Raw genomic sequence first — 14871 nt, 5'->3', positions numbered from 1 at the left:
TAAACATGTTTGAACATACTGAAGGTTTGTGATTTCAAGTAGTTCTACCTATGTACTAAGAAGAAAAAATCTACAAGGGGTTATAGGGATTTCCCAAGAAAACAAGCCAGTGTTCATGGACCTCTATCCCAAAATATTGCAATTCTGGTGGTATTTTTATGCTGTGTCTTAGAATATTAAATGTTAAAAGATGTAACTTTAAAAAAGAAAAAACATGCTGCCAGAAAAATTCTCAAAATTTCAACTAGAGTGCACCCTTGAAAAATGCTATTTAACAAGCTCTTAGGTTTTATTATCAAATGAGACATTTTAGCTGCTTCAGAAAGAAAAACAACTTGAAAAATCTCCTATTCCCCATTCATTTGGTTTTTTTTTTAGCTTATTTATGGATCTAATTTCAGACTAACTGAAGATGTCTAACAAGAAGTAAAGGTTTCTATGCCGTGTTTCTGACAACACAGAGAGCAGGAAATCTCTGCTACCTGTGTCACCCACTTCCTAACTGCAGCCTCAGGCATCTCAGTCACTTCAGCCATCAACAGGATAACAGTATATGTGCAGTAAGTTCACTGAACCTGAAGTAGCCACAATAAAATCTTCACATATAGGTAAGTGTTTTAGATTCCATTAGTTTTTAATTTTGCTTGTAAGAATAAACAGACACTTATTATTAATGACTTTTAAAAATCAAACATAAATTTTACTGTGAGTATACACTAATAATTTTATCACTTTCTTTTCTCAGGTAATGCATGTATACAAACCTGTCACAAACCCCTGCAATTCACCATGCAGCAATGGAAACTTTATGAGCAGCAGAGTCTCAACAGAAAACAGCTTTTCTTTTTGCTTTTGCAGTTGCTTCTGAGAAGCAACAAGGATAAATTCCCCTTCTGTGTTTCTCTGCTAGCACATACCCATTTTCTTTTCTGCACCTTTTACATATGTAAAAAGGTATATTTTACATATACACCTCTTCAATGCAGAGCTCTTTTCACAGTACACAAAGAATGCTTACCCAGGGCAAAAGTCAGGAAGATGACCCTATGGCTTGTTTTAGAAATCAAGCTAAAGAGGTATAAATCAGGGGAAAAAAGAGGCAGCGACGTCATCTTAGCAGGCAGTTCCTACCCATGCTGCTCTCAACTTGGTTCCTGTATGATTATTATTGCTCATAAATTCTACCAAATTCTTAATTCCTAACTGTATGTTGGTATGGACTTACTGCCTGGAACACCTGTGAGACTGCACACAAATATAGCTCTATGCAGGCAGGTTTTTCTTTTTTTAGGTAAGGTTGAAACCTCTTCAAGGCAATGCCTTTGAATCCCTGGATCAACTGAAATTCTTGCTGAGAGTCTGCTAAGCTTCTCACTAGAGCTAGGAATTTAACCAGCCACCAAGAGCCTCTAAATCACTGTACTTGATAGACAAATTATTTAAACAGTAACCCATCTCCTCCAGAGCTTTCTGCTGTTGTTTTATGCTCAGTTTAAGCTCACATGCATGATATCACCGCTGAAAGGGGGCTCCAGCAACTCCCATATTATCTGTACATTGCTGCCTTATATAAGTGGTCCAAGCATACAGGCAACTGAATGATAAACCAGCATGAGGAGATGCGCCAGCTGAAAAGAGACCTGGGAGAGGGTGGGAGTTTCATCAAGGAATATGTCTGCTTCTGCCAGTAGAATGAAGGGGTTAGTCTGAAGTAGGAATTACGTGGCATCACATCATCAGGTTTTAAGATTTCATTGTTGTGTTATACCCCAAACTCTTCCTTCTATGTTTTACTTCTCCCTTGACTCCATGATTCAATAGCTCCCTCCTCCAGTGTTCCTGTCTGTAGAAATTATAATTAAGAAAACACATACAGAAATAACCAACTTGTGAACTTCCATTTCTCAGCAAACTCACTGTTTTCAGTGCTTTTCATTCTTTGAATCTCTTCCTGACAAGATACAATGCTAGAGCATGCAGCCTCTTGTATCTTGCAAAAATATTTGAGTTAAAACTAGGACCATGTAAAGGTCTTAGGAAAATCCTGCAAGGCACAGACAAAAAATATTCTGAGCAGTGTGATACTAAGGCCATGTACCCAGCATCCCAGGAGACTTTGGTTCCAGTTTCTCTTCTAAATTAGGCAGAACATGAAGCTGAACCTGCACTTAGCACAAGTCAGGTAAGTGATATAACCCTATGCTCCCTTCTGCCTGGGAGAAAGATAGGCCTTGCTGTTTTCTTTCAGTGTTCCCCACTAGGGAACTTCTGATGAAACTAATATATTGCCACAAAAGCTTTTTAGCTTAAATGTATCTTTCATTTCTGATGAAAAGCCACTCAGGAAAAAAAAGAAATACCTTGTTCTAAAAAAACCCAACCAACCAACAACAAACCAACCAACCCAGGAGATGCTGTTTACTGCTTAAGCTTGATAAAGCCTGGCTCATACAGAGGTGGAAAAAAAATGAACACCCGGAGTGTTTTCATATTTCACAGGGAAAGAGATTGTATTCCCTGCAGCAGCAGCATCCCCTGCTCCATTCTGGCTGGAGCAAAGGAGAGGGGAAAAAAAAAAGGGGAAATAAAGAAGACAAAAAAACCCTCATCTTATTCTGGTATTGAAACAGATACAGAAAACATGTGGGGGACTAGCTCATCAGGAAGAAAGATTTCCACCCACACTGCTTCACACAGGTCAGCTCAGTGAGTGCACAGTGCAGCCTGTGTAATGGAAAAATAACACAGCCTCAGAACAGCCAGGGCTTGTGCTGGAAAAGTAAGGAAGGGATTGGAGAGGAACTACAACGTATGTGGGGAACGTGAATGACACTCATGGTTTCTGTCTACTGACAGAGGCAGCAATTTTGGGTAATGCCTCTTCTAGCACTGTTCCATAAGGCTCTTGGGAAGGAGATCTTCAATAGGCTCTGGGCTTTTTGTGAGTCCATGGTGCGATCTAGCTCATGGGTGCTTTTCCTGAATGGTTAAATCAATTATACCATTATTCCTCAGAATTTACCATTCTGTGGTATTATTTACCATTCTCAGGTATTATTATTATTATTATTCCTCAGATTTTACCATTCTGAGGAAGTATTTTATGTTTTCCTGAGACTCTGTGATTAAGTATCTTGGTAGCTAAGCAGTATCTGCAGTCTGTGTTTTGTGAAGGAGTGCCAGACAGTGAGGGATTGTGCAGCTGAATTTCTGAGGATCAGTTAGGAAAAAAAAAAAAAAGAAAAAGCTAATACAAGTGGAAGTGGTAGCAGGAACTATGTTACTACATGGCATTGGGAAATGACAGTCTGACTAATGCATGAGCCATTATTAATATTAAAAAAATTGCTTAAAAAACACCGAAAAACAATATATGTGGAATTTTCGAAATATATGTATACAAATTTTCTGTACAAACTAGAAACCACTTAAATTCTTAAGCGTTATAAATTATTGATTTATAACCAAAAAGCAGATGTAATACTTTGTTGACTATATACTTCAACCACCATTTTACAGCTTGTGCCTAAATTTAGACCTTGTGTATAGATTTACTCTTCTACTAAGGAATCCTAACATCACAACCAATTCCTCAGAAAAGACAGTTTGAAGACTTCTGCAAACAGCTGGCTGAATTAAATCTTTGCAGTTCCAACCTCAACGCTTAACTGATTACAATGAAGATTAAAGCAGACATATTTCAACCCCAATATTTATTGGCTACTGTACCAAAGATAGGTTTCTATCACACTAAGGTCAATAAAGACTTTCTACACTTGCAAACAGCAAGGAAATACAATATAATTACAGTTCAGAATTAAGTGAATATCAGTAAGGAAAGGACTGTAAATCCATGTAGCTAGCAAAAAATATACTATAGGTTCAACAATTGAACAGAGAACTGAAAGCAAGACAGAAAAATTATTCTAGATCTATAAATTTCACTGGCTTTAGACCAAGTATGATGCACACAGATGAGTGAGAAATAACGTTACAGGATTTAGATTACTTTATTTTTCAGTTACCTCTTAAAATAGCATCCTTTTAAATATTAAAGAACATAATAGTTTAGTGCATTATAAATTATCACAATGGCTTTTAGAAACCAGAGAAATGTTTAGAAGCTTTATGCTACCTGAACCTCAGGGAAACGATTTTGCAATGAAAGAGTAACCTTAATCAGCAGAGAAAATTCTTTCAGGAAAAACCTACCTGAAAGCAGTTTTGAAGAATTCTTTCTTTTAGCCTCTCAGAGGTTCCCAGTGTCTTCACCTGCTCTTGGGTCTTTATAGCAAATGACTGCAAAAAACGTCTGCTTAAAATTTAAGAATTTTTGGCTGTGTTTTTAATACATCATTATGCACATGTAAAAAATCACTGCAATAGAGTTAAGTTGGATTGTTTTCCAGCACAGGAAAAATGGAAGATTAAGAAAAGACCCTTAAATACCAGTACAACTGAAAAAGATGGATGAAATTTAAAGATGTCAGATTGTCTGAAATCACAAACAAAAAAGACAAAAGCCTCTAGAAACCACTTTCTTAAACCAGAGACAAGATGAAAGACTGCTGAAGTATCAACAAAAAACCTAAGAACCTGATAGTACTTTCAGAAAAGAGCAGCCATAGCTACAAACATAGGTGGAAGTCCTAAGCACAAATAAATGCTGTGTGGAGACTAGATTGAGAGCAGCTGAGAAGGACTTGGGGGGTGTCGGTTGATGAGCTCAACATGAACTGGTAATGTGCTCTTGTAGCTCAGAAGCCACCTGGGTCCTGGGTTGCATTAAGAGGATTATGACCAGAAGGTTAAAGGAGACCATCCTGCCCGTCTACTCTGCTCTCATAAGAACTCACCTGCAATCCTGTGTCCAGCCTGGGGGCTCCCAACACAAGAGGGATATGGACCTACTTGAACAGTTCCAGAGGAGACCACAAAATCAGAAGGCTGACATATCTCTCCTATGGAGAGAGGGTGAGAGTTTTGGGCTTGTTCAGCCTGGAGAATGCTCTGGGGAGACCTCTAACATCCTTCCAATACCTAAATAGGGCCCACAAGAAATCTGGAGAAGGACTTTTTACAAGGGTGTGTTGTGACATGACAAGGGGGATTGGCTTTAACCTGAAAGAGGGTTTAGATTAGATACAAGGAATAAATTCTTCACTATAAGGATGGCGAGGCATTGACACAGGTTGCCCAGAGAAGCTGTGAGTGCCCCATCCATGGCAGTGTTCAAAGCCAGGTTGGACAGGGCTTTGAGCAACCCGATCTAGTAGAAAGTGTCCCTGCCCATGACAGTGGGTTGGAGCTAAATGAAATTTAAGGTCCCTTCCAACCCAACCCATTTTATGGTTTCATGATTGTATGATTCCCTAGTCCAAAATAGCCAAACACAGTGCAAGAATGTCTGTCCAAAGAACATTTGAGTAATGAAAAAACAAGCTCCAAAAATTGTATGCAAGTCTCTTTATAGTGTTTCATCCATCTCCCTCTTTCTCTCCAGCTAATTAATGCAAAGAATAGTCTATTTCTTCTTTTTTTTTTTTCCTGACAGCTGTGTTATTTCAATTACTAGATGGCCTGTAAGAGACATATTGTTAGCATCCAAGGACGTATGCAGTCTGTTGGACCAAAAGTCATCCAAGGAGCCTGTACTAGGTCAGAAGTTTATGCCATCAGTGTGCAGGAGGATCTGTGAGAGGTGGAAGAGTGTCACATAAGGAAAAATCTGAAATCAAAGAAGTCTAATGGGCTGGGGCATAAAAACTGTAATTACTGTTTAACATAACTCAGTGTTTTGTTGCAATATTAGGGATGGTGAAACAAGTGAAGTCCAAGAATGACAGCACTAAGACTTTCTGGTGTGAGCTATTGATAGTTCACTAAAGTAAGCAGAGTGACGTTGATTTACATCAGGTTATTGCCTGTTTTGGATAGCTCTGAGAACACAGGTGTCATTGTAGAAAGGAACATGGAAACATTATTCTGCTCACAGAAACCTGAATTTACATTGGGATCATGTGTTTGCTGGCTGCCTTAGTGCAATTATGCATGTAGGAGAACAGTTACCTGTTAACTTTGAAACATTACTGCTGCCACAAGCCAAATACACTGCAACAAAACCTTCAAGTGTCATGGAAAATGATGAGATTAGGTATAGCTACTATACAGACATTTTGTCTGAGGTCACCACTAGCAGCTATTTTTGCCTTTGTGAGAGATTTAAATTCCAATGCATGATATTTAATGGTAAATTCTTAAAATCTATACATCTTTTTCACTTGTAGTTTTTATTTGGTTTGGGATTTGTTTTGATTTGTTTTGTTGTGGGTTTTTTTTAGAGTCTTGCTTTGAGTATGTGAAACATCCTTTTACTATTTTCCCACTAAAGATTGTCCTTTCATAGCTATTGCTTACCTGCATTACAAAACAAAGGCTAGCAATTGTGATTACAGTTCTTATAGTCCCAGAACTCTGATAAAACAAATCCAGTCCCTGTCCAAAGGCATTATAAGTTGAATAAATAACAGCAACAATGTAGATATACATCAGTGCTTCCATAACAATCGTTAATGGTTTCTAAATCGATTTACATAAGAATATGTTTCTTTGTAGGTGGTTTTGAACTGAACTGTCTCGTAGGAGCATGTCCACCAGGAAACTGAACAGCTCAGATGTAAATGATTCAGATGCATCATCAGGAACAATAAGATCCCAATGCATTTAGTCATATTTCACTGCCTCCTACATAATTAATTTAATTTATTTGCTATACTCTCAATCCATTTCTCCATTATTACCAAAAGAAGTGAGGCTTGAAAATTACCTAAGTACACATGGACATAGAAATTATGACAGGAGAATGTACAGATACATGATGTGGTGGGATTATTTCAGATGGCTGTGACCACCCACTTTTTTTTATGCTAGCTATCCTGGCTCTCCTCTTTATTCAATGAGTCTCTCCTAGGACAGGAAGAAATGCCCTCTGGCATTGTTATATATTGGGTTTGGATCTAATAAGCCCCCTAATTCCCATTGGCTAAGTATGCTGAATGCAAGTTACACTAGGCACAGAGCCTTTGGTAAAATTTAGTACACCTGAGTACAGGCCCAAAGGCTTTAAATTACTAAATTCATTCTTAGGGACCAGAATTATGAAGCTCAGGTTAACAAATCTCTGTATTCCTGGATTTGAAGGCAAGCAAATTTCATTTTCTTTTAGACAGCTTATTTGCTATTAGCATCACAAATTTTGTTCATTATTGAATATTCCAAGGCTGGGCCTTTTCCTATGTGGCACATGCTGCTCACACAGCAAATTAACCTGGGAGCTCTCTATTTTCTATTGCTCTAGGCTACATGGCAACTGAAAGTCTTAGAGGGAACTGAGGGCCCTGAATGAAAATTATTTCTCAGTATAAAATAGGTGTTGCTTGGCATCTGAATGTGTTATTGCCAAAATAAGAACTTCCCTTGTCTGTTTTCCTTCTTTTTCTCTTTTTAAGGACTGCAATAAATTACTTTGACATACACCTTGATTATACTATCAAACTACACGGTGACATAAAAAGTGCACTTCTTAAAATCACAAGTAACACTACACAGAGAAGGGCTGCAAGCTCGTTGTAGGACAGGTTTACAATTCAAAATTATTTTAACAAATTAGGAAAATACTTCAGAAAAAAAAATTAAGATGCCATTTGATAAAGGCAGCTGTAAAGTTTAATACTTGGGCTGGAAGATTAAGCTGCAAAAATACTGCATAGGGAACAATTTACTAGGCAACAGTAATGCTGAAAGGAAGCTAGGAACTGTAATAGCTCACAAACTAAGCTATTGAAGGAAAGGAAAAGGCCAAAGGGGGATGAATAAGTGGATATATTCTCTACTGGAGATGGGACAAATGCCTCCCCTTTCAGAAGCTGGGACCACAACATCAGCTGTAGTTCATATTGAAAAGTGCACTTCAAGAAATATAAGGATAATGGTGCCTAGTGTAATTTTCCATTCCTCACTATAGATATTTTCTTTACTTTAAAAATGTCAAGAATGTGTACACAGAATACCATTGCTAACCATATTTGGGAATATTAGAAATATTTCCGATCTACAGTTTCCAGTTGTCATTTCTAGTGTTTTCTGTTTTATTGTTTCACATTTAATGCAGAGGTGACCAAAAAAGAAATCTCTCATATCAGCCTGGAATTTGACATAGTTTTAATAAAATATGAGGTAATTGTTATTGCTGTATCCATTCTACGCATAAAATAATATTAAAAATGTATGTGTAAGTACTGAAAAATTTCATTCTACTTTGCTGACCTGAAATGAAATGTTTAATTTCAGCTGGCCATTAGCTGAGTTGGCCATCTCAGCCATTTTGCTGCCCAGTGGGAACCACAAAACCATGCCTTTGGACAGACTTCAGTTCCTGTTACTTATTGTTGGCTCAAACAGACAAAAGCTAAGTTTGGTCAGAAACAAATGATTTCCTGACAAAGAAATTTACTGACAGGCTTTTCTTTCACAGAAACTCTGGAGTTAAAAGAAAATCCTTTTAGTACAGAGAAAGCATTTGAAACTGAAACAAAGATCCTCAATTTTTTCTCTTTAGAGGTGGGAAAAATAATCCATCATGACTAGGATCATCTGCCAGAGCTAGAGGTTCATCTTTAAATCATCATGCATTATGAGTATCCCACATGAAGCTCGGAAAACCTAGCACTGCTAGACATCCTTATTTTGGGAAAAAAGATCCTATTTTATATATTCTCTTCATCAGCCTGCTGACGCATTGAAACAGAAAAGGTTATGTTTTGATTTTGACTCTGAGTAAAACAACATAGGTTTCAGGGATTTCCAACCCTTTTCCAGCAAGATTTAGATTCTGCAGCTTGAATGTGAAAGAGAGCTCTGCCATTGACTTTCAAAGGTACATTTGCAGATCAGCTTATTATAATTTGCACTGAATTATTAACGCTGAGCTGAGTGATTAATTCAAAATGTGTGTGCTGGTTCTATCAGAGCATACTGTGCTCTACAGAGCAAATGAAACCAGAGCAGATTGAGAGGGGCAGAATTTCAGCAACTTCTCTGCTGACCCCTGCAGGCACAAGCTGATTCTGTCAATTTTTACCTTTGACTACATCTATTCTGTACACTTCGTGAACAACACAGAGCTCAGGAGGAAATTAAATATGGCCTAAATCTACATTCTAATGTAGTTCTAATGCACCACATTATTTCTAGTAATAATCTTCCCCCACAGAAAGAACTGATGCATATTATCAAGCATGAATATATTTAATCATTTCAAAATGAAACTAGTTCATCGAAATATTCATTTACCTCAAAACAGTGTAAGTCAGAGGAACAGATGAGGAAATAATTTTGCCAGGTTTTTCAAACAGCACAAATAGAAATTAAAGTGTTCAATAAAAACAATTATATTCACATTTCAGTTTTTAAGATTTAAATATTTTTTTTTTAGACTTTGACCAATCTACCCTTTTTGGGGTGTATCTGTATCATTCATAGCTAGCGTCATCAAAGTTAGTGTTTTCCAAACTTTCTGTTGCCTGGGTTTCTTTCTTGGCATCCTCTTCCTGCTTGATTAGCTGCCTCCTCCAGCCCCTCTTGGAAACTTGCTGCTGCTTCTTTCCCAACTCACTCATTCTCTTCCTCAGATTTGTACCCCTACTTCTTACTTCCAGACCTCTGCTTTTGCCTCCATGCTCAGATATATCTTCCACAACTACTCTACTGTTCCCTTTTTACCTACCTCCACACTGCGTTTCCTCTCAGCGAGTTTGTCTCTGCTTCAGCTCCTCACATCTGCAACCCACACCTTACCTTGGACTGGTGTGCCCAACTGAGCTCACTGCTGAGCTTCATATCCTGCCCCAGAGTACTTCACACTGTTACCAGTACCTAGAACCTTTCCCTAGCAAGCAGCACCCATCCACTGGGAAGAGCTTAGCAGTCCTTTGATTATACTATCATCTTCTGCTGTATCCATTCTAATGCTATCTCTGCATAGAGGGATCAAAGTGAAAATGGAACTCTTGACAATTTTCTGAGTTGTAAAAGATCAAGAGTTCCTATTCTTGGAAACACGACACCATATTTAGAACAACAGTTAAAAACAAACAGCCAACAAACAAAAAAACCTAATGTACTATATTTGTTTTGGAAATCAGACAGATAATTTTTCTGGATGGAAGAACTGGTCTCAAGTCCTAATGATATATAAATATTTCCTGTAACAAAATGGATAAAATGTTCTTTTTTCAATAGTAGGTATCAAATTGCACAGCATGAAAAAACCCAGCCTCTTTTTAAGCACTTCTGTTTCTTTTAACTGTTTACATCATGAAGCCTAGTGCCTTTCTGAAACAGGTGAGTAATAAATCATAATTAACCACAGTCCCTTTCTCAAGTTATCAGACAACACTGCATGCAGACCTCAAATAAGCTGGATGTAAAGAGCATTAGTCCTACAGCCAAAAATCACATTGTTCAGGTAAGTCTGGATTACATAAATGCTCAGTGGTCTCATCAGCTTCATGAAACTTGGACCATTATTCCTTGAATACTTCTTCTTTTGGTCTAACAAGATCATGAGAGTTTAGTATGATTGTTGATAACTGCTGTATTTCAGCAAAAATTTAGTTGCCCCACAAACTGAGTATAATGTAGGGGAATACATGTAACTATTTAAGCACACTATTTCATTGAAGAACAAAGTAAATCAATTTGTTTTACTGAAACAGATGTTGAATACAAATACTAGACAAAAATACTCTTATCAGGAGTGGTTTTAGAATCAGATTTTACTGCAGCTATAAAAGAAGATAAAGCCTTTAAAAAAATAACATATCACTATACCTAAGAAAAATAAAGTTTCCATCCATCCTCATATATATACCTCCAGGTTAGGTTTCCAGGCAGAGAAGGACTAGTCAGCAGCTCTCTCAGTCTGGTTATTCTTATTTCCTTAGATGTAATACTGAAATAAATGTAACATTCCAGGCATGTATGAATTTATAGCAAATGGAAATTCCAGGAACAATATTTGGATCCACCTTCACATGAAGAAAGTCTGAGGATTACAACTTGTACAAATCAGTCTGTGCCGGAGACCTCTGACTGTGCGCAAGATTTCTTGATCTATGCAAACTGAAACAAAGGAGAATAAATTCATGGGTGACGGAAAGACCAAGAGGTTCTAGTTAGTTCTGAATTAAACGTATGAAAAGGAAAATTAATTCTGAATATCGGGCAATATTTTTTAATTATGTATTCTGTCAAACAACAAGGTTATGTACACCCATGAAAGCAGCATTATGAGGTGACATTTTATAACTGAGTGTGCAAACTAATTTTAAGTATCCTTCAAGGCATAATTTTGCACTGGATAATACACAGAAATTGTATTTTGCTTTTAGTTGTTTCTATGATTCTAAGATTAACTGGAAAATCACTGTTCTTTAACCACTCCCCTCTCTATGAATACTTTTCATCAGGTTATTGTTCTTTGTCAAATCTCCCCTTTCATCGATTATTGCTGGTAAGACTGGACCTGCTCTGGGTTTCCATATATGCAGTGACTGTAGGCATGCAATAGACAGCAGGAAGATATGAGTCAGCTGAAAATACTCTATAGAACCATTAGATACGTAATGGCATCCTTATGTGCATAAACACAGAAAAATACAGCTCAGATTTTCATCTCCATACTTCCTTTACCTTCTTCAGAAATGTCTTTTTCTAAACAGTATTGTACTTTCCAGATTTATTAGCTGAAGGGATAAAAAACAAAGTTATCATAAAACATTGTAAAAGCTACAGACTTTGACTAGATAACTGCCCTTTGCCAATGCTCTTCCTCTATCCTTACTGCCATGGGTCTTATTCCTGGTCTGTGACAGTGAACTGAAAAAAACCCACAACTTGGCGTACAAAGACAAATCAACAGATAAATGCCTTCAGAAATTCAGTTTAATATGTTCTCTGGGAGCATTTCTATTGTCCTTTCTCTTTACATTATTTGTCATTCTCTCTCAAATCGTTTAGTTTGAATTTGTCCTCTTTAAGTGTATCATTCATTGCTACATTGCTCTTTTTTTTTTTTAAGGTGAAAAGGAAGTCCTCAGTCAAGCAGACATTTTTGAGAACAATGAAGAAGGAAAATCACAAGGCAATAAGACAATGTTAGGAAAACCCCCACAATTGTGTGAGAAAAATCTGTATATTCTTTATCCCTGTAAATAGCTGCAATATGTTTAGGGTATTTGGCTCTGTGCTTATTTAGTCATACAGATGCAATCTAATCAGTTGCTCTGAGTAGAGATTTTTTTCTAACTACCCAATTAAAGAAGTTTGGAAATAGGTAGACAAAATAACTTATCTAGTTCACTGCTTTTGCCCAGAGGGCAGGTAAAGAACAGCCTTTTTTTCTGTAGCTATAAGTAATATAAATCAGAAAAAGTAAATAAATTGCAGTTCCCTGACCTTATTTATATAAAATTGCTATACTAGCCTATTTCAGATTAATAATTTTTCATTATTTGGGCTAATTTTATTTCAGTATGTTGTTGTTAATTGTTAATTCCTATATTATGAAACTTTAACTGGGGTTTGTTTTCTTTCAATACGTTGTAAATGTCTTTAAATAGCTGTAAATCACTGTTCCAGAGAAACTGAAAAGCAGCCCTCTAGCTCACTCTCCCCCTTTCTCCCCCCCCCCCCCCCAGCCCTGCTCCCAGAGAGATGGGGAGAATAGAAAGAATGTAACTCCCATGGGCTGAGATAAGAACAGTCCAGTGACTAAGGTATAACACAAACCACTACTGCTACCACCAATAATAATAATGATAAGGGAAATAACAAGGAAAGAGAATACAATACCCAGCCCAACTGAGCAGTGAACCCACCCTTCCAGGTAACTCCCAGTTATATCCCGGGCGTGACCTGCTGTGGTATGGAACACCACTTTGGTCAGTTTGGGTCAGGTGTCCTGTCTCTGCTTCCTCCTGGCTTCCCCTCCTCCCTGGCAGAGCATGAGGCTCAGAAAGTCCTTGGTCAGACTAAACATTTGAGCAGTAACTAAAAACATTGGTGTTATCAGCGCTGTTCCCAGGTCGAAAGTAAAAAAAGACAGCACTGCACTAATTACTAAAAGGGAGAAAAAATGACTGCTACTGCTGAACCCAGGACAGAAAAGTATTCAACAACTCAGGTAAGTATACCCAAAATAAGAGTATGTATGCATACATGACTGAATAAATCCTCACACTAAATATTTCCTGCTACAAACTCACCTAGAGAGTGTTATGAAAAATTAAGTTTGTAATTTCAGCTCAGAAAGGCCGTGGTACAATCCTTCTGTGCCAAACCAAATGGTGACCTGTACCAATTTCTTGCAAAGATGTATAACATTCAGAAACTGGCAAAATTAGTGTACTATTCAGTTTCATTATGTTGCCATAATGTCAGTATAGTTAAGTTATTGAATGACTAATGAATGGTGTGGTTAAAGTGGTAAGTTAGATTAAGAAAAGTACAATATTTCAAGACTTGTGGCCAGCAAGTCAAAGATGGTGGGGTAGTGACACAGCAAGTGAAATGCTTCTTTCTCTGGGTTTTCCCAATAACTTCAGGATGGTGAATGAGTTAAATCAGGCAGGCTGGCGGAGATGATGGAAGAGGTGCTATAAGCACTTGCTCAGTGACTAAAGCATTTTTTCTGGCTTTGAAATGATCTGATCCAATATAGAAAAGATTTTCCTACTCCAACTCAACCAGAATTTTAAAGCTACCCTCAAGGATTCTGAATCAGAGGTAACATGAAAACTGCTTTTAGCAAAACTGAGGGAAAGAGCATTAAAACTTCAAAACTCTGCCAAACAAAGCAAACAAACAGAAATCCCAGAGCAGAATTATTCTCAATGAAGTCCTACATTAATGCTTGATCTGTTGAGCCATAGGGTAACTCCTAGGCAAGTTAGTTCATTTTTTTCTGTACTGCAATTTCCCCACATATAAAATAGGACAGCAACATTCACTTAGTTGCAGTGGTTGAGGGAATTTAAATCCTTCACACATCTGCATTTTGCAGGCAGTAACAAACATCCATTTGCATAGAGCTAGGGAAGGTATAAATAATCATAAAGAATATTAATAATAAAGAAGAGACCAAGCAGTTCTCTGAATTGTTCTGACAAAGGTTATTAAGAATAAAATCCAATATGGGCCTTCAGTCTACCTGCACATTTTCTCCGGTTTTGGGAATCTAGTTGACCTGCCTAAATCAGAGGCATCGTCACACTCAGCTCCCTCTACAGCCTTTTGTGAGAGAGTGATGCTTCAGACTGCATTCCAGACACTGTCTGAGAAGAGTCACACTCTGCAGCTGCCTCCTCCTTGTACACAGCTTAAGGTGAGCACTTTAGGTGCTTCAGTTGGAAACTACAGTTAAGTAGGAAGAATCTAGGTGATAAATCCAAAATTTGTGGTAGGTATCCCTATGTAATTGGGATCCAATCCAATTTGGATATCTCCAGAACTTATGCTTCATTTGTAATGAATTTGCTGTACAAACGTAAGTTCTTGCACTAACAATTACAACCACACAGATTTCTGTGTAACAATCCATGCACTGATGTTTTTTACCCCAGTTTTAAATTATGCTCATGTGTATGTCTTAAAGCACAAACATCTACATACACCCAATGTGCATTCATAAACATACACAAGGATGCTTTTACTCTATTTCTTAACTTTTATGAAGCTACCAAGTGGCAGAGGAATCAAAAGCAGATGTAGTATTTGAAACTACTTTTAACCATTTTAACTGACCAGATCTCA

At 37.5% G+C, this 14871-nt stretch overlaps 1 long non-coding RNA gene across 2 annotated transcripts; it reads left to right on the top strand.

The window, feature by feature from the left end:
• Positions 1 to 208: 208 nt before the first annotated feature.
• LOC133214084 (uncharacterized) lies at positions 209 to 12586 on the top strand. Of its 2 annotated transcripts, none has more exons than XR_009725977.1 (3): positions 209 to 560; positions 746 to 2182; positions 12140 to 12586. It is a non-coding gene; the product is annotated as an uncharacterized LOC133214084 (long non-coding RNA). The 2 variants fall into 2 exon arrangements; XR_009725976.1 differs by lacking the exon at positions 12140 to 12586 and adding an exon at positions 5576 to 8623.
• The last annotated feature ends 2285 nt before the right edge of the window (positions 12587 to 14871 follow it).

This window comes from Neopsephotus bourkii, unplaced genomic scaffold (assembly GCF_033783945.1).
Source record: "Neopsephotus bourkii isolate Nb327-2 ecotype Australia unplaced genomic scaffold, CSIRO-AGI_Nbou_v1 NB_867, whole genome shotgun sequence".
NCBI classification, from domain to species: domain Eukaryota; kingdom Metazoa; phylum Chordata; class Aves; order Psittaciformes; family Psittacidae; genus Neopsephotus; species Neopsephotus bourkii.
This window is presented reverse-complemented; position numbering and strand designations above follow the sequence as displayed.